The sequence below is a fragment of the Pleurodeles waltl genome, chromosome 4_1, assembly GCF_031143425.1.
Source record: "Pleurodeles waltl isolate 20211129_DDA chromosome 4_1, aPleWal1.hap1.20221129, whole genome shotgun sequence".
In the NCBI taxonomy this organism is placed as follows: domain Eukaryota; kingdom Metazoa; phylum Chordata; class Amphibia; order Caudata; family Salamandridae; genus Pleurodeles; species Pleurodeles waltl.
This window is the reverse complement of record NC_090442.1, coordinates 778391863-778417375: the sequence shown is the minus strand read 5'-3', so window position 1 is coordinate 778417375 and position 25513 is coordinate 778391863. Positions and strand designations below refer to the sequence as shown.

The 25513-nt window shown below is 47.4% G+C and overlaps 1 protein-coding gene across 3 annotated transcripts in view; it reads left to right on the top strand.

The window, feature by feature from the left end:
* Nucleotides 1–973: 973 nt before the first annotated feature.
* LOC138288162 (arylsulfatase A-like) overlaps nt 974–25513 on the top strand; it is a 234653-nt gene continuing 210113 nt past the window's right edge. For 2 of the 3 annotated variants that reach the window (XM_069229470.1, XM_069229469.1), the window contains exon 1: nt 977–1074. The gene's annotated coding sequence lies outside the window, so the exon portion shown is untranslated. Of the gene's footprint in view, nt 1075–25513 lie in introns of all 3 variants that reach the window. The other variant, XM_069229471.1, reaches the window with a different exon arrangement.

Here is a 25513-nt window from a genome sequence, read left to right as displayed (position 1 = left end):
GTTGCCAGTCTTGGTGGCAGCTAGACGGCCCTTACCATCTTCCCATGTGCCGGCAGGGCTGGTGCTGCGACGCGCCTTCCTCTTCCTTCATTAAAGGGATCTCTGACTTCATGCCGCTTTTCCTGCACTGGTTGCTGTCGTGCTGGCAGGAGACGTGGGGGTGCCTTGAACAGAGGCATTCCTTCCCCCCACGACCAACGTCAAAGTTGCAACCTGTGGCCACATGGGGTCAGACCCACTCGTCGTCATCGAGGCCATAGGCCCTCCTGCTACTGAATAAGGTGACACAGACACATGGTTAGGGATCTGTTAACTGGCCTCGGGCACGTGCGCTCAGCCCTTTTTATTGGCAGGGTCACCTGACCGGTGAAGCGTGTGTTGGATGAGTGTGGGGTGTGTGTGTGTATAAGCCAGCCCTTAGCCGAGTGGCTGGTGGAACACTAGAACGTGTCCAGCAGGACACTACACTGCTGTGCCAATGGAAGTTATACATCTGTTGTGCATCGGTAATAAGCATCTGTGTTAAATATAGATCTTTTGAACATGCAGTTGCATTAAGGGCAATTAAAGATGTAAGCTCAGCTTGAAGACAAAGAAACAGGAGCCATTTGTAGAGTAGCAATTGTTGCAAGGTTCAAAATACGGTGATTTCGTGTCTCGTAGTGTATTTGTGGTTCTACACAGTGATATCGCACCTATTTGAGAGCCTGGTTGGATTGCTTTCAATATGTTTGTCACGGTGGGTCAGAGAAGGAAGCCAGCTGTGTTACGAACCCAGTTAGAACAGTGCTGAGATAGTCTCCGCGTCAGCCACGTGTCCACCTGACGAATCCACCCGTGGAATTCTACACACACCTGCTCCTAAAGGGGTAAATGAATAATACTTATTTCACAGGCTGTTGCTTAACACTGCGTCTTTGTGTAGAGGGAACAATCTATTGAGTCGAGTTTCTCAACTCAATTAACTACATCTCCCAGCACGCCAAGGTCACGGGACTTTCTGTCATCCTCACGTGACTTCTCTAGGAGGCAGCCAGCAGGCTGGAGGAGCCCTTGCGGCGAGGGAACTGACGGGTAAGGGACAGGTGGTTTTGGAAATAGCGCGTTAATTTAATTATTTTCTGTGATCTACAGTGGCGAAGCTCTCGGAGAATCAAGGAGTACGGCAGAATCTCCTTCAACTCCGTCTTGTGTGGTCGACTTTTTACACTGTCTTTTTTAGTTATGTAGACGCCTAATAGTCGCGGACGGCGTTGTTTCTTTTCCCAGGTTCTCTACTCTAGTGTACCGCAGGAATGTGGTGGGCTGTGTGAGCAGGAGTGGACTGAAAATATGGATGAGAAGGGTTTGCAACTCTGGATAGCAGTGGTGGAAAGTCCAGTGGAACAAGGGTTTAGCATGTTGGCTCCTTACGTTCCGCTTAGATTGTCTACCTTCTCCTTTCCAGACGATGTTAAGCTTGTGCTCTATTTCCGGGACTCTGCCTTGTGTGCCAGGAGGACTCGATACCTTCCTCACATGTCCCACCATACCCCTCTTCCCAAACATTTGAAGTAAAGGAAACTTGTATGTATGGTACTGTTCTGAAAAAAACAAAGGTTAGAGGAATGTTATACTTGGGGAAATAGAGTTAACAAGCATTTGCAATGCAATGGGGCTTGCACTTGCTGGAGTTAGAGCTATTAGCATTGTAAACTCCTAACCGGACTTTTCTTGCCACATATATTGAAAATGAAAAGTAAAACAGTTTCACATAAGTGAGATGACTCAAAGTGCCACAGCATGAGCGTGAAGGAGACACACAAAAGGAAAAAGTTCACTCACAGTCAAAGGTATCGGCAAATGTGCAATTAGCCATGTAACAGGGTTGATGTCCATGGCGGTAAACAAAACCGCCCCAGAAGGGACAAATGTAAAGCATTTGCCAATGATGATAAAGGATTTTTGAAGGTCTAGCCCATGATTGAGCGATAGTGATGGGTGTGAAGTTGGTGTGATTAAAAGCCGAAATAGATAACATGTCATAAAAGAAGCGTTTGCTTGCTGTTATGCTTGATCTAAACAAATTCTCCAATAAATAATATGTCTAGGTGATCATGGTAGACACAATAAAACCAAAGATTGTTGTGCATTATTATACTCACAGGAATCATAAACAGGAAGATTATGAATAAGTTCAGTTCAATGTATGTACGTCAGATAGGGGTTGCCAGGGCTAGTGACTGCGGCCTCTGGCTTGCCCTTTGATACTGCTGCGGCCTGCTCCTTGGTACTGCCTGTGGCTTGCCCTTTGATACTCCTTGGCTTGCCCTTTGCACTGCATGGCTTGCCCTTTAATTCTGCTCTGGCATGCCCTTTGGCTTGCCTTTTGGTACTGCCTTTGGCTTGCCTTTTGGTACTGCCTTTGGCTTGCCCTTTGATACTGCCTGAGGCTTACCTTTTGGTACTGCCTGAGGCTTACCTTTTGGTACTGCCTGAGGCTTACCTTTTGGTACTGCCTGAGGCTTACCTTTTGGTACTGCCTGAGGCTTACCTTTTGGTACTGCCTGAGGCTTACCTTTTGGTACTGCCTGAGGCTTACCTTTTGGTACTGCCTGAGGCTTACCTTTTGGTACTGCCTGTGGCCTGCCCTTTGATACCGCTCTGGCTTGCGCTTTGGTACTCCTTGGCTTGTGCTTTGGTACTCCTTGGCTTGCCCTTTGATACTGCCCAGGCTTGCCTTTTGGTACTGCCTGTGGCTTCCCTTTTGGTACTGCCTGTGGCCTGCCCTTTGATACCGCTCTGGCTTGCCCTTTGGTACTTCTTGGCTTGCGCTTTGGTACTCCTTGGCTTGCCCTTTGATACTGCCCAGGCTTGCCTTTTGGTACTGCCTGTGGCTTCCCTTTTGGTACTGCATGTGGCCTGCCCTTTGATACAACTCTGGCTTGCCTTTTCGTACTGCTCTGGCTTGCCCTTTGGTACTGCCTTTTGCTTACCCTTTGGTACTGCCTTTTGCTTACCCTTTGGTACTGCCTTTTGCTTACCCTTTGGTACTGCCTTTTGCTTACCCTTTGGTACTGCCTTTTGCTTACCCTTTGGTACTGCCTTTTCCTTACCCTTTGGTACTGCCTTTGACTTGCTCTTTGATACTGCCCTGTCTTGCCCTTTGGTACTGCCTGTGGCTTACCTTTTAGTACTGCCTGTGGCCTGCCCTTTGATACCGCTCTGGCTTACCCTTTGATACCGATTTGGCTCGCCCTTTGGTACTGCTTGGCTTGCCCTTTGGTACTGCCTTTGGCTTCAGTGCTCAAAGTCTACTGGACCACTCGCTATGGAAATTAATTTTTTATCAGGTCGAGCTACTTTTAGGACCTACTCGCCCCTTCTGGACAGTTGACAAAGAACATGTTACATTTAGTCAGAAAGTGAAAAAGATGCCTTTAAATGTGTTCTTGTTACATTTGCTCTGTGTTCAGAGACAAAGGTCAGAAGTACAATGAGTCACTTGTCTTTTTCCATTCTGACTGCAGAGTTCCAGGATTGTCTAAAGTGGCCTGTCTGACCTGCTGTAAAAACTGTGAAGCGAAATAATTGTCAACTGTACACACATTTCAAAATACATGTCAGTAGCTATGAAAGACCATTTGTTGTTCTTCAGTGTGATGAAAAAATATTTTAATGGGATGAAAACAAAAAAGACCACTTTACTTGGTGATGTGCAAATCAGAAATATGTGTCCTGAAACCCAGTTTTCACAGATTATTAATAGACTACATAGTTTTATGAGTAAAGTTGCAAGTTAGTGGGAAGATTTGTGGACATTTCTTGGAAAGGTACTGTTTGTAAATGACAGTGTGCTACCACATAATGCGTTAGTAAAATATTTATTGAAAGTGAGTGTTTAAACATAAACTGGGAAATACTTATGCCCTGAAGGCAATGCTATTATTACACTAAGGCATGTCACGGATCATGTATACTCTTTTTTTGTGGGCTAGATTCTTATTATACATGGAGCAAACATTTTAGTGCCAGACTTACAATGTTTTTTGCGCAGGACAATGCTGCAGGCCTTCTTGCTGCACTGCCCTGCGTCAAAACAAAACAGCAGGAATGCGCTGAGTCTACGCAATACAGCACATTCCTGTCCTTTTCCCCTGCGCTGATGCACAAATTGCTGCTATGCGCTAGTGCAGGTACACTTGCACCATGGTGCAATGGTGCCTGTGTTGCAGGGTTGATTATTTTTGTGCAGGATGGGGCACCTTCTAGCACAAAAACAATCCCAAAAGGAGTTTTCCTCTATGTATGCTGCAAAATGCAGCACTCTTAGAAAGAGGAAAAAACATGAATAATTAACCCCTGGTGTGGTGTAGGGTTTTGACGCATTCCTCGGTTACAAAAGATTGATTGGAGATGCCCATAGCTGGGAGAGAGGAGATAAGAATTCACCTTCGGAGTCAGATACCTGCCGGTGCCGCAGATTCATTCCATACCTGCAGACAGGCAAAGCCAAAGCTTGGAAGGAGTTGTGGTGCACACGATGGTAGGGAACTGGATATACAAACAAACGTCATCTAAGGCTTTCTACTAGGCGAAGGTCATTGACTACATGGTTACATATATCATATAGATCTTCGCATGTCCCGTTCTATTACAAGAGCAAGATCACACTTTGCACAAGCCCTGGTATGGACTTTTAAGTCATCACATGAAAAAATGTCGGATTGTTTCAGAGAACATCCTTTAAGTAGTTTACTGCGATGTAATAATCTTGAACACATTTTAATCTTTGTATGAAGCCACCACTTGGGCACCTCTGGAAAAACATCAAACATGCTGCAGCACATCTCCTCAAGACCTGGAGGGAGTTTGACCTAATCACCCTAAGGCTGGTAAAACTATACTGCCCCCCCCCCCCCCCCCAAAGTTGTACCATCTTCAAAACCAGCTACGAGGCTGTCATAAACTACATCACGTTATATTAGACAGTAAACTAACTACTCCGGGCAGAGAGTGACATACCAGGTGCCATGACACTGCAAATCACAGTATGCAAAGCGCCCGACTACTGCCCAGTGCGATGCATAGGAAATAAAAATAAAAAGTAGTCCAGAGGCCATGGGGAAAACATGGAGCCTCGTATGTTTTCTGTAGTTTACCGGTTCTCATGAAGAGGGCTAAACACCAGAAAAGGCATGCCGTATGCATGCCTTTGACAAAGGAAATCAAGCGATTTTTAAAAGTTAAGCCCACAAACCAATAAAACTGATGGGTGTGCGGTGGGTGTGGTTAAAAGACCCCAGAGAGATTACAACAGGGGCCAGAGCTCTTGCGTGCTCGACCCTAAAAGGGACCATAGAAATTCACTTAAAAAAACAAAGGTACAGGGACATTATATTTTGCTCGCATTTTAAACCTACAAAACCATAGAAATTCACCAGTTATAGTTAGCTACCTGAAGTAACTATAACTTGTGCCCTATGGTAGCTACAACTCGCACCCCTGCCATGCACAGTTTTTCGCCAAAACCTTTGCAGCAAATATTACGTTGATGTTCTCAAAGATTCTATGAGTGCCGTAATTTCTGGGTTAACAGTGCATGGCGAGGGCATGAGTTATAGTTACTTGCGGTAACTTACTGCAACTGGTGGTGAATTTCTATGGTTTTTGTACGTTTGAAATTGAGCCTAATTATAACGTCTCTGTAACTTTTTTTTGTGTGAATTTGTATGTTTTTTTAAAATTCTATTTCCTAACTGTAACATACTGTAACCTTTCTTTTTTTTCAGAGAATTTCGATTTTGTTTAACGTATAGTAATTTTCATATATATTAATCCAACCACCGCTGTGCGTGGCGGCGGTTGGCCAAGGCCAACCCCCTATAAGCACCCAACCTTGCATCGTGCACGGCCTTTGCCCATGGGAGGTAACGGTTGCCCACAAGGGCTGGTCTGCAGCCTGTCCCTGTGGCCAACCCCCCCTAACCACGCAACCCCATGCCATGCACAGCCCTGAAGCCTCTGTGGGATTCAGAATAGGTGTGAGAGGGTGTATTTGGGGATGAGAGTGGCCGTAAGACTCTCTGGGTGTGAGAGTGCGCACATCAGTGTTACAGTGGGTGCGTCAGTGTGTGCGCGGTGCTGTGAGAGGGTGCATATGGGTGTCAGTAGGTCTGTGAGTGAGTGCGTAACTGTCTAAGTGGGTCTCTGAGTAGGTACATGAGGGTCTGAGTGGGTTTGTGAGTGGGTGCGTACATGTCTCAGTGTGTGTGTGAGCAGGACAGTGATTGAAAGAGATGGAGAGAGATAGTCTTTTCAAGGCTTTAATGTATGATATACGTAGATATTTCAATTTAAAAAGAAAAATGTATTTGTTATTTTGAAAAAAATAATCTCCTTTTATTTTAACTCTAAACATTTTTTTTCTTTTTTTTTTTTTTTAAAAGAGGGAAACGAGTCCAGCTGGACTCAAACTTTCAGTGCTCAGTGTGAATGCCTGTGACCTTTAGGCTGAGCTATTTTTTCTCCTGCTTTTTTTTGTTTTTTTTATTAGGGCCTTATGGGCTCCTGTGGACCGTGGGGGAGCCCTCAAGGGCTCCCCTGCGGTCCCTACATATTTTTTAAAATGTTTTATTTATTTGAAAACATGCCCTTTACGGGCTATCTGGAACAACGGGGGAAGCCTCAAGGCCTCCCCCACAGTTCCATTGCTTCGCCAAGCAAGAAGCTGCTTTAACAGGAGCTCCCTGCTTGCTGAAGCAAAACTTTCATCTCCGTTCCCTGCATGCATTTCTGTGTGTAGGGAACAGAGATGAAAGGTCTGCTTTCAGAGAGCGGGTTCTGCTCCCGCTGTTTTAAACCAGAGTGTTTGCTGTGGCTTGGCTGCAGCGTTAAACCTGCAGCCAAGCCACAGCCAACAGCTATGTCCCGGGGGTGGGCATCCTGGGACATAGCAGGAGCTGGCCCTGGGGGGTGGCTGTCCCCAGGGCCATCAGGGACACCTCAAGGGGGCCCCCCGCGGCCCCTCCTACATAGCCATAGCCCTGGGGAGGTTATGGTTCCCGTGGCTAATAGGGGTCTGAAACTGAACCCATTTACTTATTTTTATTGTTTTCCCCTGGGAGGTGGAGGTCCCCAGGGCTGCGGTGGTCCGCACGGCCCCTGCAACAAATTTAGAACGTTCCCCGGGGAGGTGGCGGTCCCTGGGGTTGCAAGGGGGCTAGGGGCCCCCGCATATACAATGAAAATCCTCCCCAGGGATGTGGTGGTCCCCAGTGCTGTGGGTGGGCCAAGAGGCCCCCCCACACTTAAAAATATTATTGCCCCCTTGACCTGGCCCACCTGGGGGCCTATTCACAAATATCGTGAATCTGCAGCAAAACAAACAATGCTTTTTTGCTCTGTGGGGGTCCCTCTGGGACCCCACCACCAGAGCTATGGATCAGAGTGTCCCTAACCTGGAACCTTGTCTATGGTGTTTTTTTGTTTGTTTTTTTGCTTTGTTACTGGAACTCAGCTGAAGCTGAGTCCCAAGATTGCTGCCAACACTTCCTGGTTTGAAGTGTTGGCAGCCAATCAGAACTGTACATTTCCCTGCACGAGCTCGCCATTTTTCATGAAGTCTTCGCGATTACAGATATATAAATTTGAATTTCTTGTAATTTCTCAAAAACTACTGGATGGATTTACACCAAATAAACGAAAGCATAATCTGCGTACTGGTAGCATTTCTTCCAAATCTGGTGTAATTCTATCCAGTGGTTTGGGCTGTAGTCGTGTCAGGGGAAAAGCAGCTTTCTTGAGCCCCCAGTTGACCGAACACCCCAAACCTTTCCGTGCGTAACAAGAATTACTGCAACACTTTTTTGGGAAAATTTCATGAAGATTCGTCAAACGGCACCAAAGATATAGGCAAGTCAGAAAATGTTTTTTCTACGGAACCATGGTCCTAACTATAACTATCTACTACTACTACCTACCACCAGTAGGTAATTTTTATTTTTTTTAATAACCACATTTTATTGTTTTTTAAAAGGTACAGGTAAAATATACAAGTAACTTACAAACCTTGGTCTTTTTGACACCGACTGGACAGTTCATTCTGGTCTAACATTTATGTGTTCGAGATATCTAAGAAGATCCGAAGTACCATAATTTGGCAGTACAAAGCGAGAGGAAAGAGGAGCATGTGTATACATTTTGTCTGAGCCCCTTTAGTTTAGCAATCCCGCCCATTCCCCCCATATTTTCTCATATTTATGGGGACATCCCCTTGATTCATACAGCACTTTTTCTTGGGCTGCACACCAGTCCAGCCCCGTCTCCATTTCTGAAGGGGGGGACCCTTGCCGGTTTTCCAAGCGGCCGCTATGTCTCTCTTGGCCACCATATTCGCTGTTCCGACCAACGTCTTATCTGCTCTAGATCCCTCCATGTCACTCATCACCCCCAGTAGTACCATTTTGGGGGTCAGTACCTGTGATGATCCTAAGGCAATGTTCAGCTTGTGGTTTACTCCCTCCCAGAACTTTCGAATCACGGGGCAGGACCATATCATATGAAAGAAATCAGCCTGGTCCTCCCTGCATCGTGGGCATTGAGCAGAACCAAGGGCACCCATCTTGTACAGTCTATCTGGGGACAGATATGCTTTCTGTAAAAAAAAGAATTGTGTCACCCTCAGCCTCGTCAACACCACCAGCGTCTGGGGAGCCATCAGTGCCTCTGTCCAGTCTTCTTCCTCAAGTGGTCCCATCCACTTCTCCCATCCCTTCCTAAGGTGGCCTAGGTCCCCGGGTGCATTTGTGACCAGCATTTTGTAGATCTGGGAGACCCCCTTCTTCCCCAGGCTGCCCATGAGTGTTTTGGCCTCAACTGGATTGAACTCCGGTATTTGGGACGTTTCTTTCAAGTGCCTAGCAAGGGCATGCCGGAGCTGGAGATATCTAAAGAATTGCTTCGGGGATAGTTGGAACTCTTGTTGCATTTCTTGAAAGGACTTCATCAAACTTCCTTTCCACACATCCCCCCACCAAGGATATTCCCAGTGTGTCCCATTTCCCGAATCCCTCCAATTTGGCTGTCTCTCTCAGCCAACTGCCGTGCCACAGCGGTGTTTGCTGGGTAACCATTTTGTTCCAGCCAGTATGCCTTAGAGCCACTCTCCACGCTAAGAAGACCGCCTTGGTGATGGACTCCAAATCTTTGGGGATCGGAGCCCCGTATAACACATCCATGATTTGGGGATACCCCAAAGCGTCTAATTCTACCTGATATGCTGGGTCTGACCAACCCCCGTTGAACCAATCGTGCACCACCAGGAGTTGTGTCGCCAGGTAGTACAGGTAAGGATCGGCCATGCCCAGTCCCCCATCATATACCTCTCTTCGGCAGCTCCGGGACGCTACTCTGTCTCGCTCCTTCCCACATAAAGGAGGTGGTAATTCCATCCAGTTTTTTAAACCACGAGCGCGGGATCGTGAATGGCAAGTTCTGGACCATATATAAGAGGCGCGGTAGGACCATCATCTTGTATAGAGCTATACGGCCCAAAATATTCAGTGGCAATGAATGCCATTGCTTAACGTCTTCCCGTATGCGAGACACCAATGGATTGAGGTTCAGGGACCAGGATAGCTCAGGGAGCAGTGTGACCCATATCCCTAAATATTTAAAACTTAGACAGCGCAGCGGAACCACTGTCTGCCAGTCGAAGCAGTCTCGTGACCGCGTCAGAGGGACCAGTACCGATTTGGACGGGTTCATTTTGAGCCCCCGAGGCCTCCTTGAAGTGCTGCAGTAGATGGAAGCTTCTGGGTCCAGTCACTCCCGGGTTTGCCATGTATAACAGGACATCATCCGCATATAAGGCCACTCGGTCTTCGCAAGAGGAGCCCCATCTCCAACCCTGGTAAATCGGGTCCTCTCTCAGCATTCCCGCTAATGGCTCAATGGCCAGGGCAAAAAGGAGAGAACTGGTCCCACACCTAATGAATCGGAAAGGCCGAGGACAAGACTCCATTGACCCGAACCCGCGTCGTGGCTTGGTATACAAGGCCTGGACCAGTCTACGGAATCTTGGCCCGAAACCGGCGCGCCGGAGCACCGCAAAAAGGAATTCCCAATTAACTGAGTCGAATGACTTTTCGAAGTCGACGAATAGGAGAGCCAAGTGCTGGGGCAATCGATGTCTCCTTGCGAGGGCCACCTGGAGCCTTCGTATACAGTGGCGGGTGCTACGTCCGGTCATGAATCCACACTGATCCAGGTGCACTAGTAGGCGGGAGGCCAGCATTGTGGCGTAGATCTTTACTTCACTGTTAATGAGAGATATGGGTCTATAGTCAGCGCAGGAGAGGGAGGGGGGTTGGGTCTTAGGCAGTACGACAATGATGGCAACGTCTAGGCCTTTCTGATCTACCTCAGCATAGAGATTCATTAGGTGTGGGACCAGTTCCTCCTTGAATCTTTTGTAGTATTCTGGAGGAAACCCATCAGGCCCGGGAGTTTTCCCAACTCCCATTGCCGCTATGGCATCGCCAATCTCCGCCTCCGTGAACGGCTCCTCCAAAGCCCGTACGTCCGCCGTGGGCAGAACCGGGAGTGAAGAATTTGCCAGGAACCGGTCTGGGGAGCCCGTATTCTCTGGACTTGTTGCTCGATATAAGGCCTTATGGAATTCAGCGAACGTTTCGGCCACCTCTTGGAGTTCAACCAACCGTTCCCCTTGTTCATTGCATATCTCCGGGATGATTCGGGGAGCCTGTTGTTGGGAAATCAACCAATATAGTAGTTTCCCTGTTTTGTTGCCCCAACCGTACACTCGTGCCGTGGAGGCGTGCCACATGTGTTTTGCCGCTTCTAGGGATAAACTACGTATCTCCTCCTGAATCAGCAAGAGGTGCCTGGTTATCCGTTCGTTCGAGTGTGATTCTTGCTCTGCTTCAAGAAGAGTGGCACGGGCCTCCAGCTGGGTGATTCGGGAGTCCCGGGCGCGTTCCCGAGCACGGATTAGGCCCTTAGCTGTCCCTCTCAGTACCACCTTACTTGCAGCCCATAGGGTTCCGGGTGATCTCACCGAGCCCTCATTAATATTAAAGTAATCGCGTAACGACTCCCTTAAGCTATCAACAACTTCTTCATCTTGTAAATGCCAAGCGTTTAGCCTCCATATGGGACGGATCAGCGGGTCTGCGAGGCCCATCTTGAGCCGAACCGGCGCGTGGTCCGAGATCCCACGCGGTAGAATCTCGATGTGGGAGAGGTGTCCACGTTCCCTGGCTGACACAAACACCAGGTCTATCCTGGATTGTGTGCTGTGGGCTGCCGAACTATGCGTGAATTGTTTGCGTCTAGGGTGCCACGCCCTCCAGGCATCACAAAGCCCCGTTGATGTCATCCATCCTTCCAAACTAGTGGCCAAGGCCTGTCTATGGGCTGAGGGTCCCCCACTCGTGTCCAGCCCTGGGTTTGGGACTACGTTGAAGTCGCCCCCTATCACCGTGTTCCCAGGGGGCAGCTCCGCTAATAGTCTTGTCAGATCTCCTAGAGTCTTACGCACCATGTTCGGGGGAGCATAAGTGCTCACAATGTTCATTGCCTGGCCTTCTACCGTACCTAAGATCGCCACATATCTCCCTTGCGGGGTCTCTCCATTCTTGTCTCACTACCAGAGGTAGTGAGTGATGCAGCAATACTGCAACCCCGCGTGAGCCTCTCATTAACCCTGCGTGGAATACCCTGTCAAATCCCTTACGGGCTAAGAAGGGGCATTTATTCCCCATGAGATGTGTCTCCTGCATCAGGAGTATGTTGGGTTTATGTCTGAATGTAAGCGAGCACCGCTGACCTTTTTATCTTATCAAGGAGCCCGTTGACGTTCCATGATATTATGTGAGTCGTGCCCGTTCTTCCCCCCCTTACCCATCCATAAACTGACCTCATTGATCTCTCCCTCGGTTCTTTCCGTGCGAATCCGGGCTGACAGAATTCAGCCCGGCCTGTGTGCTTTCTTTGTCTGAGTGACCTACTACTATTATTTCCAGCCGGTAGTGGAGACCATAGACCTACATTAACTGTAAAGAACAATAACAACAGCCTGTTGGCTGGGTAGAACCAAACATGTCCCCCCAACTCACTTCCCCCCAGAAGCATCTGTCGCCCAATACCAACAGCTCATTCCCAAACATAATGAGCTGATGACTTTTAGTGTCTGAGCTATGGTGGAGCCCTCCATACTTGCAGATTAAGAAGTGTTAGGTTTTGTTACGCTTGAACATAAGCGCCGTGACCTCGTCTTGGTCTCTGGCCCTCCTGGCCCAACTTTCCCCTCTCCGGAGGAGGACTCTCAACACTGGGCTTTGTGAGAGGTCAGTGTCTTCTGCTGTTCCGGGGAGCAGTTCCCCAGAGTCTCCGGGTCGCCGGTCCCCTCCCGTGTCTCTCGGTCTCTCTTCTACCCCGGGCCCCTGGGTTATCTCCTCCGCGGATCCTCGTGGGGAGCCTGAGATCGATTCTCCCCTCTCCTTGCGCCTTCTGGAACGAGTTCTCCGTCGGGAACCCCCCGGTCGTCGCGGACGGTTGTTCCTCTGCTGGCCAGTGAGTGCCAGCCGCCGCTCCTCCCCACCAAGGCCCATCGGGATCTCTTCGGTTAGCCATTTCCAAGCCTGATCAGGGGATTCAAAGAAGTAGGTCTTATTGTTGTGAACCACCCTTAGTTTGGCTGGGAAGAGAAGGCGGTACAGCACCTCCATCGCCCTCAGCTTTTGTTTAACTTCTGGAAACGAGCGGCGTTGCATTTGGACGTCTTTGGTATAGTCTGGGAACACCATGACTTTGGTTCCATCACAGTGCAGGTCTCCTTTTGATCTTGCCGCTTGGAGTATCGCATCTCTGTCTCTGAAGTTGAAAAGTCTAAGGATAACTGGCCTCGGTGGAGAGCCCGGGGGGGGGTCTAGCCTGCAGGGCCCGATGTGCGCGTTCAATCGCAAACCAGGGTGTCAGAACATCCCGGGGCAACCAGGATCTGAACCAGTCCTCCAGGAATATGGCCAGGGAGGAGGCGGCGGTGTTTTCGGGCAGTCCCACAATTCTGAGGTTGTTGCGGCGGGATCTGTTTTCGGCATCTTCAGCCCTTCGATATAGTTCTGCTGTCCGAGTTGTTAGTGTTGATACCTGTGTTTTGAGGGCCACCAGATCGTCTTCCACCGTGGAGATTCTGGACTCCGTTTCCGCAATCCTCGCTGTTGCATTACGAAGGTCTTGGCGTACCAGGGCCACATCCACCCTCACTTCTCCAATTTTGCCTTCCACCGCTTCATGGATGACTGTATTGCTTGAAGGATAGCCGCCAGGTCGCTGTTCCCGGCCTGCCTCCCTTCGCCACTCTCTGCCCTTCGGTCATCTTTCGGGGCTCCACTGGGGCCCGTGGCAATCTTTGCCCATTTTAACTGCCTTTTGGGGCCATCAACTTCTGCCGGAATGCCCACTTCTGCCGGTGTGCCCACCTCCGCCGATGTGCCTTGGCTGTGATTCCTTTCTCGTGGTACAGATTGGGGGGGGGGAAACACTCTTCACCTTTGGCCACAGGGACCTCCGTCTCTATTCACACCAGCATCCCCATTAGGGCCTGTTCCCCTCCTCGTCCACCTCACACCCCCAGGTCCTGGGGCTCCCGGCGACCGAAGGTTATTAGTCACGGGGGGTGGGAGGAGAATAAATCGCTCCCTCCTTCTCTCAGGGCCCCGGCGTCGTCTCCGCTGTGTCTTCCAGAAGGGGCCCGGATCGATGGGGCCAGGGGCAGCAGTCACTCACCAGCACGAGGGGAGGAAGAAGCAGGGAGGCCACTGTGACCTGTCATCGTCCTTCGGGGCGCTCCCAGATGCTCGCCGGGCCGTTGGACTCGCCCCAGCCTCCGCGCCGCCCGCGCTCAGTTTTGCCTGGTTCGCAGCGCGGACCAGATGTCATCGGTCCCACGCGCTGTCTCTGCGGTTCCCCTTCCTTTCAGGCAGGCCGCCCGTGGCCCCAATCATCGCCAATCTGCCGGCCGCCTTTCATGCGTTCGGAGCGCCCGCCATTTTGAGTGTGGGGCGCTCCGTTCGTTTTCGGCTCCCCTTGGGCCCGCGGACTCCAGGACGCAGATCGGACAACCCCAAGAGCTGCCCTGACCTTCCGCCGTCTCCCTTCTACTCCGGGGAGGGCCGTTAATGCGCGTTTCTTGAGCGGATGACGGAGGGGTCCGAAGCACCTTTAAGGTGCGGCCGCCATCTTGATGCTCAAGCCATGCCCCTCCAGTAGGTAATTTTTTATATATATATATATATATATATATATATATATATATATATATATAGTGTGATTTAATTGAAAAATAAAGTTAAAGTAATGAGCAGGAAAGGCACGCTTCTGCATTATTAAAGATCAGTTGGATAATGCTTTCTCTGCAGATGTTTGTGTGTGTAGCCAGACAATCACAGCCTTGAATCATGGTTGGTGCAGTGGAGAATAGTAATGTGTAGGTATAGTGCTACGAGGTCCCAGGTGTGACCAAAAGCACTGTAAATATGCAAGTCAGTATTTTAAAATTATATTACAAACATCATAAGCTAAGCAGTAACAAAATAGTCAAAAACATTTAGTAGGTAAGATAAAACATGTTTTTAAAATGTTTATTTTTGGTAATATGCAGTCAGACTATACCTACTGCAGCCTTTTTTTATAAGCTTTCAGGAGAATGACACACTCTGACACACCTTCAATTAAAGACACATACTTGCTCGCAAGTAGACTTTAGCTTTGCTTATTAACAAATTCCACACAATGACATTTATTTCTGATAGCAGGCACCTTGGTGAGAAGGCTCGTTTCCCTTATCTGCTTCCTCCTTGCTGGACAGGGGCCCCCTTCATTTCCTTTTCAGCCAACGGCATGGAATTAACCATTCAGAAAAGGTTGTTTTGTAACCTGAAGCAGGAAAACATTCCCTAGAGATTCCATCCACTTCAGCCACTGCCTTTCTCCAACACACACTCCCTCATGCCAGGACAGTCTTTAAGGTCAAGGTATTAATATGTCATGGACATTTCTAGTAATGTCTCCTTTAAAGTATCCATATCAACTCTTGTGCTGGGCTGAACTGTGGAAACGTTCTTGCATGCTGCTCTTAGACCTAGATTTCTTCTTCAGTCTTTCTGCCGCAGGCCTTTGCTGAATAGCAGAATAGAGCTGTAAAAAATATTTAACAACGCATTTAAATGAGTTTACTATAATCCCTATAATGTTATGATTTTGATATATTTTGGATGGTAAATTTTTCCTGCTTGTATAGTAAATTGAAAAGAATAACATTGTACTTTAACACTTCAGCATTATTTAAAACTTGTGAACACCCTGAGAGTGTAGTCTTTGAATTTGATAGCGCTTACTATACCTATTGGGAGGCCTAAACCTCCTTCTGGGTGGTCATGTAGCATTATTTATATAGTGCTTCATAGTCCTGGTGAGGATATGAAGCGCTCTGATTTGCACTAGGTTCTTGGGCCTCCTTGGTGTATATGTCTGAATGGGTGTTGATTGCAGTTTGGTCTCTGTGGGACATGCTTGAGATACATTAGGTTTAAACTAAATGGGGGAAGTATGGTGCGTCTAATGTCCAAGTGCCTGTGCATAGGGCGTCATGGGGAGTGTAAGACTGAATGCTATTGTGCGTGCAGATACTTAAGAACTTTAGGGAGGACATATCCCAGACAATGTAGAACTTACTGTTGATAGACATCAGTGAGGTCAACTAGCATGTACCAAATCAACTCAGTAGCGTCTAAAGACCCATTAAACAAGGAGACATATTATATGGAATCCACCCAGAGACCAGAGAGAGCCCAACCATTGGAGGAGCTGTTAAACCACCAAGGGAGTTCCATATGAGTCCATTCATACGCGACAGAGGACCGGCCCATTGGAGGCACGGTTACTCTGTTAAGAAAGTATTATATGAACAGGGATGTGGAATTCCTATCGCCTGACGCCCAGGACATATGAGTTTGGGTCAAGGGCAATAAGTTTTCATGTTTATTTTGTCCTTGGGACAAGTAGGCCCAACCCCCTCCAGCCCAAACCCTTTGCCTGCCAATTTACAGAAAAGGGAACTGTCTGCAGTTGAGGTAATCTGTGTCCATTTGTTGATGGTGTTCAAACTTATATTTATGGTTCATTAATGAAAAGCCTTCATTATTAGGGTGAGCGCTGTACATAAATGTTTTAAGGTCACACTGCACTAGTGACAGTGGTTCTAGTAAAAAAGAAAAAAAAGAAAAAGCGTACATATGTTTGAAAAGTTTAACAATATGAGGCTTAATATAATGCTACCAAAATGCTCTCTGATTAGATGCAAATGTTTGCAGACACTTCTAAACAAGAGTGATGATTGTTTTCTTTCAAAATAAAATGTTAAGAAAAAAATGCAATTTGGAAAAAAAAGTTTCTCTACTATGAAGCTTTAGGTGCTATTTCTTTGAAGAGTAATTCAGTAAAATGTGTTGATGCATGCTAGTATTTCCCAAAAATATTCCTAATGGAAAATCCGCGTAACCATTTTCAACAGGATTAAGGGACACATTAAAATAAGAAAGCACTGGCAAAGCCATCCGATCCGAAATTATTTTGTGAGTCTTTTGGTTTTGTCAATGCATGTCTTGTTTTGACATGGCTTCTGTAACACTTTATTGTTGTGGGAGCTGCCAGACCCCCTCCATCGTAACAAACACTGGGGAAAAAGAAAAAAAGTGTTTGGTCTGAGAAAAAAAGTTTTTGGCAGATGCCTCAGCACAGCACCTGCTTAGTCTGGAGGGGTGAACCCTCCATGTTCTTTGCAGGGGGGTGCTCCAGTTTTGTTATGCTGCTGATTGCCACAGTAGTTCCTGGCACTGAAAACAACTACTTTGTGTGCCAATATGCTCCTTGTGGAAAAACACAAATGCTATCGCTCACAGTAAAGCCAGCTGATAGATGGTGAAATGGAGGTTTAATAACAACAAAATGTCTTTAACACCAGCCTTAATTAGGGACCCAACTCTTAAAGGAAGTCAGAAAAGTGCACCCATGGAATATGTCTTTGCATTAGTGACTTTCATGAATTCACAAGAACTTACAGAAGTAGACCAAGAAATCTTACTCGTAGAAAATATTTGTGAAGTGTATTTTAGCACGAGCAAATATGCATGCGTAGATTTGCTCATGTGAAAATCTATTGAGCGTTTACAAGTTCACTTTCCCTCCAACCACTTTTTTCCCAACCTTGGAAGAACTTCTATTTCTGCCATTGCCAGGAGTAATTTTCCAACCCTTCTTATTATGGGAAAAGATTGGAGAAGAGCTAGTGAAAATCCTTAAAACATGCAAGCTAGTAGATTTGCAGACTCAAAGGCATCCCAGCCCTGGAACTATTGCTTACTGCTTCCTCCAGCCCCAGTATGTAGATCTGCGGAAAGGTGGCAAAATAAGGAAATTGTAGGGATTGAAATTGCAAGTATTCAAGCCCTAATATAGTAGTAGCCCTGGCATAATCAGAGAGGCTATTACCAGAGCATAATGAAATTGCTGCTATAATTTGTCACCTGCTATGCGGCACCAAAGGGACAAGTAGATTTTTTATTAGGACAAGTAGATTTAACCCCTTCGCTGTCAGGCCTTTTCCCCTCAGGTGTCAGTCCTTTTTTTGGCTATTTGGGGCAGTTCGCACTTAGGCCCTCATAACTTTTTGTCTACATATGCTACCCACACCAAATATGCATCCTGTTTTTCCAACATCCTAGGGATTCTAGCAGTACCCAGACTTCGTGGGTTCTCCTGAAGGAGACCAAGAAATTAGCCAAAATACAGTGAACATTTAGTTTTTTTTAAAAATGGGAAAAAGGGCTGCGGAATAAGGCTTGTGGTGTTTTCCCTGAAAATGGCATCAACAATGAGTTTGCAGCGCTAAAATCACCAGCTTCTCTGCTTTCAGGAACAGGCAGACTTGAATCAGAAAGCCCCATTTTTCAACACAATTTTGGCATTTTACTGGGACATATCCCTTTTTCACTATTGTTTTGTGCTTTCAGGCTCCTTCCAGTTAGCGACCGAAATGGGTGTGAAACCAATGCTGGATCCCAGAAAGCTAAACATTTCTGCAAAGTAGACAAAATTCTGAATTCAGCAAGGGGTAATTTGTGTAGTTCCTACAACGTTTTCCTACAGAAAATAACAGCTGAAATAAAAACAAATATTGAAATTGAGGTGAAAAAAACAGCCATTTTTCTAATTGTTTTACTCTGTAACTTTTTCCTGCAATGTCAGATTTTTTAAAGCAATATACCGTTACGTCTGCTGGATTCTTCTGGTTGCGGGAATATATAGGGCTTGCAGGTTCAGCATGAGCCCGAGGTTCCCAGAGCCAATAAATGAGCTGCACCTTGCAATGGGTTTTCATTCTATACCTGGTATACAGCAATTCATTTGCTGAAATTTAAAGAGTGAAAAATAAGTATCAAGAAAACCTTTGTATTTCCAAAATGGGCACAGGATAAGGTGTTGAGAAGCAGTGGTTATTTGCACATCTCTGAATTCCGGGGTGCCCATATTAGCATTTGAATTACAGCGCATTTCTCAAATAGATGTCTGATTATAAACACTGTCTTACATTTGGAAGGACAAAATGTAGAGAAAGACAAGGAGCAATAACACTTGTTTTGCTATTCTCTGTTCCCCCAAGTCTCCCGATAAAAATGGTACCTCATTTGCATGGCTAGGCCTAATGCTTGCGACGGGAAACACAACATGGACACCCCATTTTTACATTGAAATCTGACGTGTTTTTTGCAAAGTGCCTAGCTGTAGATTTTGGCCTCTAGCTCAGACGGCACCAGGGGAAACCTACCAAACCTGTACATATTTTAAAACTAGACACCTAGGGGAATTCAAGATGTGGTGACTTCTGGGGCTCTCACCAGGTTCTGTTACCCAGAATCCTTTGCAAACCTCAAAATGTGGCCAAAAAACACTTTTTCCTCACATTTTGGGTGCCAGAAAGTTCTGGAATCTGAGAGGATCCACAAATTTCCTTCCACCCAGCGTTCCTCCAAGTCTCCCGATACAAATGGTACCTCACTTGTGTGGGTAGGCCTAGCGCCCGCAACAGGAAATGCCCCAAAACACAACATGGACACATCACATTTTCCCAAAGAAAACAGAGCTGTTTTTTGGAAAGTGCCTAGCTGTTGATTTTGGCCTCTAGCTCAGCCGGCACCTAATGAAACCTACCAAACCTGCGCATTTTTGAAAATTAGACACCTAGGTGAATCCAGGATGGGGTGACTTGTGGGGCTTTGACCAGGTTCTGTTACCCAGAATCCTTTACAAACCTCAAAATTTGGCCAAAAAAACACTGTTTCCCCATATTTTGGTGACACAAAGTTCTGGAATCTGAGAGGAGTCACAAATTTCCTTCCACCCAGCGTTCCCCCAAGTGTCCCGATAAAAATGGTACCTCACTTGTGTGGGTAGGCCTAGTGCCCGCGAAAGGAAATGCCCCAAAACACTATCTGGACACATCAAAATGATCATTTGGGGTGGGGGCATAACCAGGCCCATACTGGTTGGTAGCCTCCACCCCACTATTTATTTATTTTTTAATTCCATGGCATCTACTATGCTTTCTGCCCCCCCCCCCCCCTGCGGGGAGTGGATCAGGGGTAATTGCCCCATCTGCCCACCGGTGGGGAGAACAACTTTGGCCCCATTTATTTGGGGTGGGGGTATGGCCCCGGGGGGCAGATATGGCCAACAGTAATGTGCCCCCTATGGGGAGTGACCCTTAATACACACACACCAATCCCTGGTGCCTAAGTGGTTTCTACCCCCAACCCCCGGGCAGATCCCCCAAGGGGAGCAGAAATGCCCTAAAATAAATAACAGTGGAGGGACCTAAGGGGTCGCTCCCCTTGCCTGAAATTGGTACCTAGTGGTTTCTATCCCCCTTCTGGGCAGATTGGCCTAATAAAAATAGGCCAATCTGCCCTCAAGGGGGACACAAATGGCCTAAAATAAATTTGTCCTCCAAGGGATTGACCCTTGCCTAAGGGGTTGCTTCCCTTATGTGAAATTGACGCAAAAAAAGTAAAAATCCCTGGTCTCTAGGGGTTCCTGCCCCCGTGGGGGCAGACTGGCCTAACAAAAATAGGCAGAAATGGCCTAAAGACAATTTGCACCCCCCTCCCCCTCCCCCCACAGGAGTGACCCTTGCCTAAGGGGTCGCTCACCACATATAAAAAAATAAAATAAACAAAAAAATTAAAATCCCTGGTTTGTAGGGTTTTCACCCCCACCCCCTGGGGGGCAGATCAACCTAATTACAATAGGCCGATCTGACCCAAGGGGGGGCGGAAATGGTCCACAACATTAAAAAACAAATTGCCCCCCTGGGGAGCGGCCCTTGCCCAAGGGGCCGCTCCCCTTATGACATAAACAAAAAAAAAATCCCCTAGTGTCTAGTGACATTTCTGCTGCCCGATCTCATTGCAGTGGGGAAAGGACTTCCCTCTCCTTTCATGCCTCTCTCGCCCCCTCCACGTGATTGGAGGAGAAATGCTTTTGCATTTGTCCTCCGATCTGCGCTGTCTGTGCTGAAAGCTGAGCTTCCAGCACTGTGGGGGCAGCCTCTGATGAGGTCAGCGCGCAGTCGCCCACTGATGTCATCAGATGCCATTGGGGGGGCAGGGAGGTGGTGGGGCTGGAAGGGGAAGCAATTCCCCTTCCATCCCTACCCAGGGGTGGGGGGTGCCAGGCCCCCGGGGGAGCGCTAGTGCTTCCCCCGTGGGCCCCTATATGGACGTAACGGTTACATCCTGGGCACCCGAGTGGTGCTGCCCAGGACGTAGCGTTACGTCCAGCGCACCCGAGGGGTTAAAAAGCAACCTGTCCCATGGACAGGAAGATATTTTATTAAATTCCACACCCCTGATATGAAGTCTGCGAGAAAGAAGCCTCTTTCTAGCATGGTTACCTCCATTTTTGGGCTGTTTGTGAATGTTTGTCAGTGTGTTTTTATTGTCTCACTGGGATCCTGCTAGCCAGGACCCCAGTGCTCATAGTTAAAATCCTATTTGTGAGTGTATTTTGCCTGTCTCACTGGGATCCTGCAAGCCAGGACCCCATTGCTCATAGTTTGTGGCCTATGTATGTTGTCAGTATACTTGACTATGTCACTGAAGTTCTGCTAACCAGAACTCCAGTGCTTATTCTCTCTCTACTTACCAAATTTGTCACTATAGTTTAGTAACTCCATATTCCAATTCTGATTGGCGCACTGGACCCCCTTATAAGTCCCTATTATATGGTACCTAGGTACCCAGGGCATTGGTGTTCCAGGAGATCCTTATGGGCTGCAGCATTTCTTTTGCCACCCATAAGGAGCTTAGACAAACCTTTCCTCAGGACTGCCACATCAGCCTGGGTGAAATAGTGCACACACCATTTCACAGCCATTTTACACTGCACCAAGGGCCATATGTACGAAAGCTTTTTCCCATAGACACAAAGTGGGTAAAATCCTTTGGTACATCTGGCCCTAACTAACTTATAAGTCACCTAGATGTATAACCTTCATTTACTGAAGGCTAGGTGCAAAGTTACTATGTGTGAGGGCACCCTTGCACTAGCAAAGGTGCCCCCATGTTGTCCAGGGCCAATTCCCCGGACTTCATGAGTGCGGGAATACTATTATAAGCATGCACTACATATATGTCAATACATATATGTAGTTTCACAATGGTAACTCTGAATATGGCCATGTGAGGTGCCTAAGATCATGGAATTGACCTCCAAATCTGGAATTTGGGGGGCCAATCCTCTGCACCCTGGGGGCTCCACCATGGACTCCCAGTACTGCCAAACCAGCTCTCTGAGGTTTCCACTGCAGTCCCAGCTGCTGCCACCTCACAGACAGGTTTCTGCCCTCCTGGGGATTGAGCAGCTGAATCCCAGGAAGGCAGAACAATTCATTTTCTTCAGGAGCGGGGCGTTACACCCTCTCCCATTGGTAATAGGTGTTACAGGCATGGGAGGGGTAGCCTCCCAGAGCCTCTGGAAATGCTTTGAAGGGCACAAACGGTGCCCTCCTTGCATGATCCAGTCTACACCAGTTCAAGGACCCCCAGTCCCTGCTCTTGTGCGAAACTGGACAAAGGAAAGAGGAGTGATCACTCCCCTGGGGTGGGGCCCAGAGCTCCTCCAGAGTGCCCCGGGCATTAGCCATCTCAGATTCCAAGGTGTGGGGACCCTTGGGAGACCTCAGAGTGGCCAGTGCAGTAGATGACGTCAGAGACCCCTCCTGATAGGCGCATACCTGGGTAGGAGGCCAGTCCCCCTCTCAGGGCTATTTAGGGTCTCTCCTCTGGGTATTTCCTCAGATTCGGTTTGCAAGATTCTACCAGGACTCCTCTGCATCCTGTGCTTCAGCTTCTGATCGTCGGATCAACTGCAGACTTCTCCAGGAACCGCTGTAACTGCAACAAAGTATACAGGACAGCTCCTGTGACCTGCAACTTCAGCTCCTGCTAGCATTTGCAACAGTTTCCAAGGTGTGCATGCAAGGTGTGGGGGTCTCTGGAGACCTCTGAATGCCTGTCTTCACCTTGCACCAGAAGGAGTGACTGAGTCTTCTGCAGCACCCTTCTGCCATGACAGCCGGTACACTGGGATTCCTCTCCTGACGACGAGCGTGCTCCCTGGAACACAGGTGGTGGACCGAAGTGAGCCAGACTGTCCAAAGGTCCAGCTGTCCAAATTTGATAGAGGTAAGAGCTTGCGACAGTACCCCTATGCACCGCTTCTTCTGCAGCTCCTTGGGCTTCTGTGCACTTCTTCTAAGAATCTTTCGTGCACAGAGTAGCCCAGGTCCCCAGTACTCCATCCTGCGACTCACAGCTCCCTGAGTTGTTCTCTTGCGGCGTGGGACCTTCCAGTGTAGTGCTGCGACGACCGCACTTTGCATCTTCATTGTCCCCGTGTTCTGGGACTTCCGTGGGTGCTGCCTGGTCTTTTAAGGGCTCTCTGAAGTGCTGAGAGCACCCTCTGTCTCCTCAGTCAGAGTTGAGACCCTCATGTCCTTCCTGAACCCAGGCAGCTCCTTTTTGATGCAAACCGCATACTTGCTTGAGCCAAGGCTTATTGACGGAATCCAGCTACGCAAACAGCCTGCATCCAACAACTCGACGTGGGACATATCCTGCACCAAGCAGGAACCCGCAGCGATCTTCCTTGGTGCTCTTCTGTACTTTTCTTCTGACCGGAGAATCCACTTTTGCACCTTCCTCTAGGTTGGCAGGGGCTCCTGTCCTTCCTAGACTCTTCCTCGACTTCTGGACTTGGTCTCCTCTCTCCACAGGTCTTCAGGTCCAGGAATCCATTGTTTGTTGCTTGCAGTCTTGCTTGGTTCTTACAAAATCCTTTATCACGACTTGTAGTGTGTTCTGAGGAAACTTACTGTACTTTACTCCTGCTTTCCTGGGCTCTGGGGTGGGGTATTTTACTTACCTTTAATGTTCTCTTTCACTCCCAGCGCCCCTCTACACTCTACAGTTGCTTAGGGGGGAAATTGACATTCGCATTCCAGTATTTTAGTATATGTTTGTGTTGCCCCTAGGCGCATTGCAATCTATTGTATTTTCTAGTATTTGCACTATTCTATGACCGTTTACTTACCTGATTTTGGTTACTAGTGTATATATTGTGCATAATACTTACCTCCAGAAGGAGTATTGTCTCTAAGTTATTTTTGGCCTTGTGTCACTAAAATAAAGCACCTTTATTTTTGGTAACATTGAGTATTGTCTTTTATTGTGTATAAGTACTGTGCAACTGTATTGGTATTGCATGAGCTTTGCATGTCTCTAGTTCAGCCTAAACTTCTCTGCTACAGCTACCTCTAGACAGCCTAACCTGCTAAAAGACTGCCTACATTTCACTAATAAAGGATTACTGGACCTGGTATAAGGTGTAAGTCCCTTAGGTACCCACTACAAACCAGGCCAGCATCCTACAAAGTCCACATTGGAGCATGAGAGTGTAAAAAAATTGGGTGATTGGTTGACCCGGGGGTTGAGCTCTAATCATGCAACATCCCCAGTCCCTTGCATGGTGAACCACAAAAAGTAACTGAATTAACCTGTGCTTAACACTGGGTAGCTTGGCACAAAAAGCAGTCAGGTTTAATTTACGGGCATTGTGTAAAGTATTTATACAGCACCCAACAGTAATAAAGTGAAAACACAACACAAGAAAAATCTCAAACCAATTTAGAAAATTAGAGTACATTTTAATAAACTATTTGACACCATTTTGGAAATGGCCCTCTCTGCAGGGTCACCTTCAAACATTTTGCGTTTTTCCCATCGTATTTTGCTGAATTTGTTTTTGTTAGCCTTAGGACTCTTTAATCGTTGCTAACCAGTGCTAAATTGCTTGTGCACGCTCCCTAAAGCATGGTTTTATTGGTATATTCAAAATGGGCATATTTAGTTTACTTTTAACTCTCTAGTAAAGAGTGCTACGTGTGCTAAATTAAATACTGCTGCACTGCTTGTGCCACCCACTTACGTAGCACTTGAAAACATGTCCCAGGCCTGCCATTACAGCTTGAATGCAGTGTTACCCCGTGAAGTTGACTTGGAATGCAAAACCCCTTGCCAAGCATTAAACTCCCCTTTTATTACGTACATCACCTAGTCCTAGGTAGCCAATAGGGCAGACGGCTGTGTAATTAAAAGGAAGGACATGTACCTTTAAGTTTTACATGTCCTGGTAGTTAAGAGTTGCCTGTTTCTTTTTCACTAATGTGAGGCCTACCCCTCTCATAGGATAACATTGAGAAATTCCTTATTACATTTAAAAAGCTGTACTTCCTGATTGGGAAGGGGTAGATCTGTCATGTTTAGTACCTATGGAATTGTAATGATAACTTCTGTTCAGTAGTAAAGTCAGATTTATTGCTACAATTGTAAAAATGCCACTTTTAGAAAGTTGGCATTTTCCTGTGCTTACCCCTGTGTGCCTACAGCCTGTCTCCAATACATGGCTGGGGTGGGGTGACAGCTGGGCTTGTGCACTCCCTCTAGACAGCCACCCCAAAGGGAACTTAGTTGTGACTGATGGGCCATCAGCATCCTGATGTGTCATTCTGGGCAGGATGGGAAGGAGGAGCTGGCCACAGCCTCACATTTATTACACCTGAATCGGCTGTGTCCTGACTCCACACAAAGAACTGCATAACCCCCTGTAGTGTGTATGGAGCCAGTGGAGGAAGGGAGGCCATCTGTGCACTTTAAAGTGCTTCTTTGAAGTCTCCCCCACTTTGAAGGCCTCACTAGGTATAAAAAGCGGCCTTCTGACTGTACTAACTCGGTATTCTTCTGGACCTGTGGATACTCGGCCAGGAAGAAGGACTGCTGTGCTGCTACAAGGACTGCTACTCTGCAGGACTGCTGCTCTTGAAGAACTACTTTCT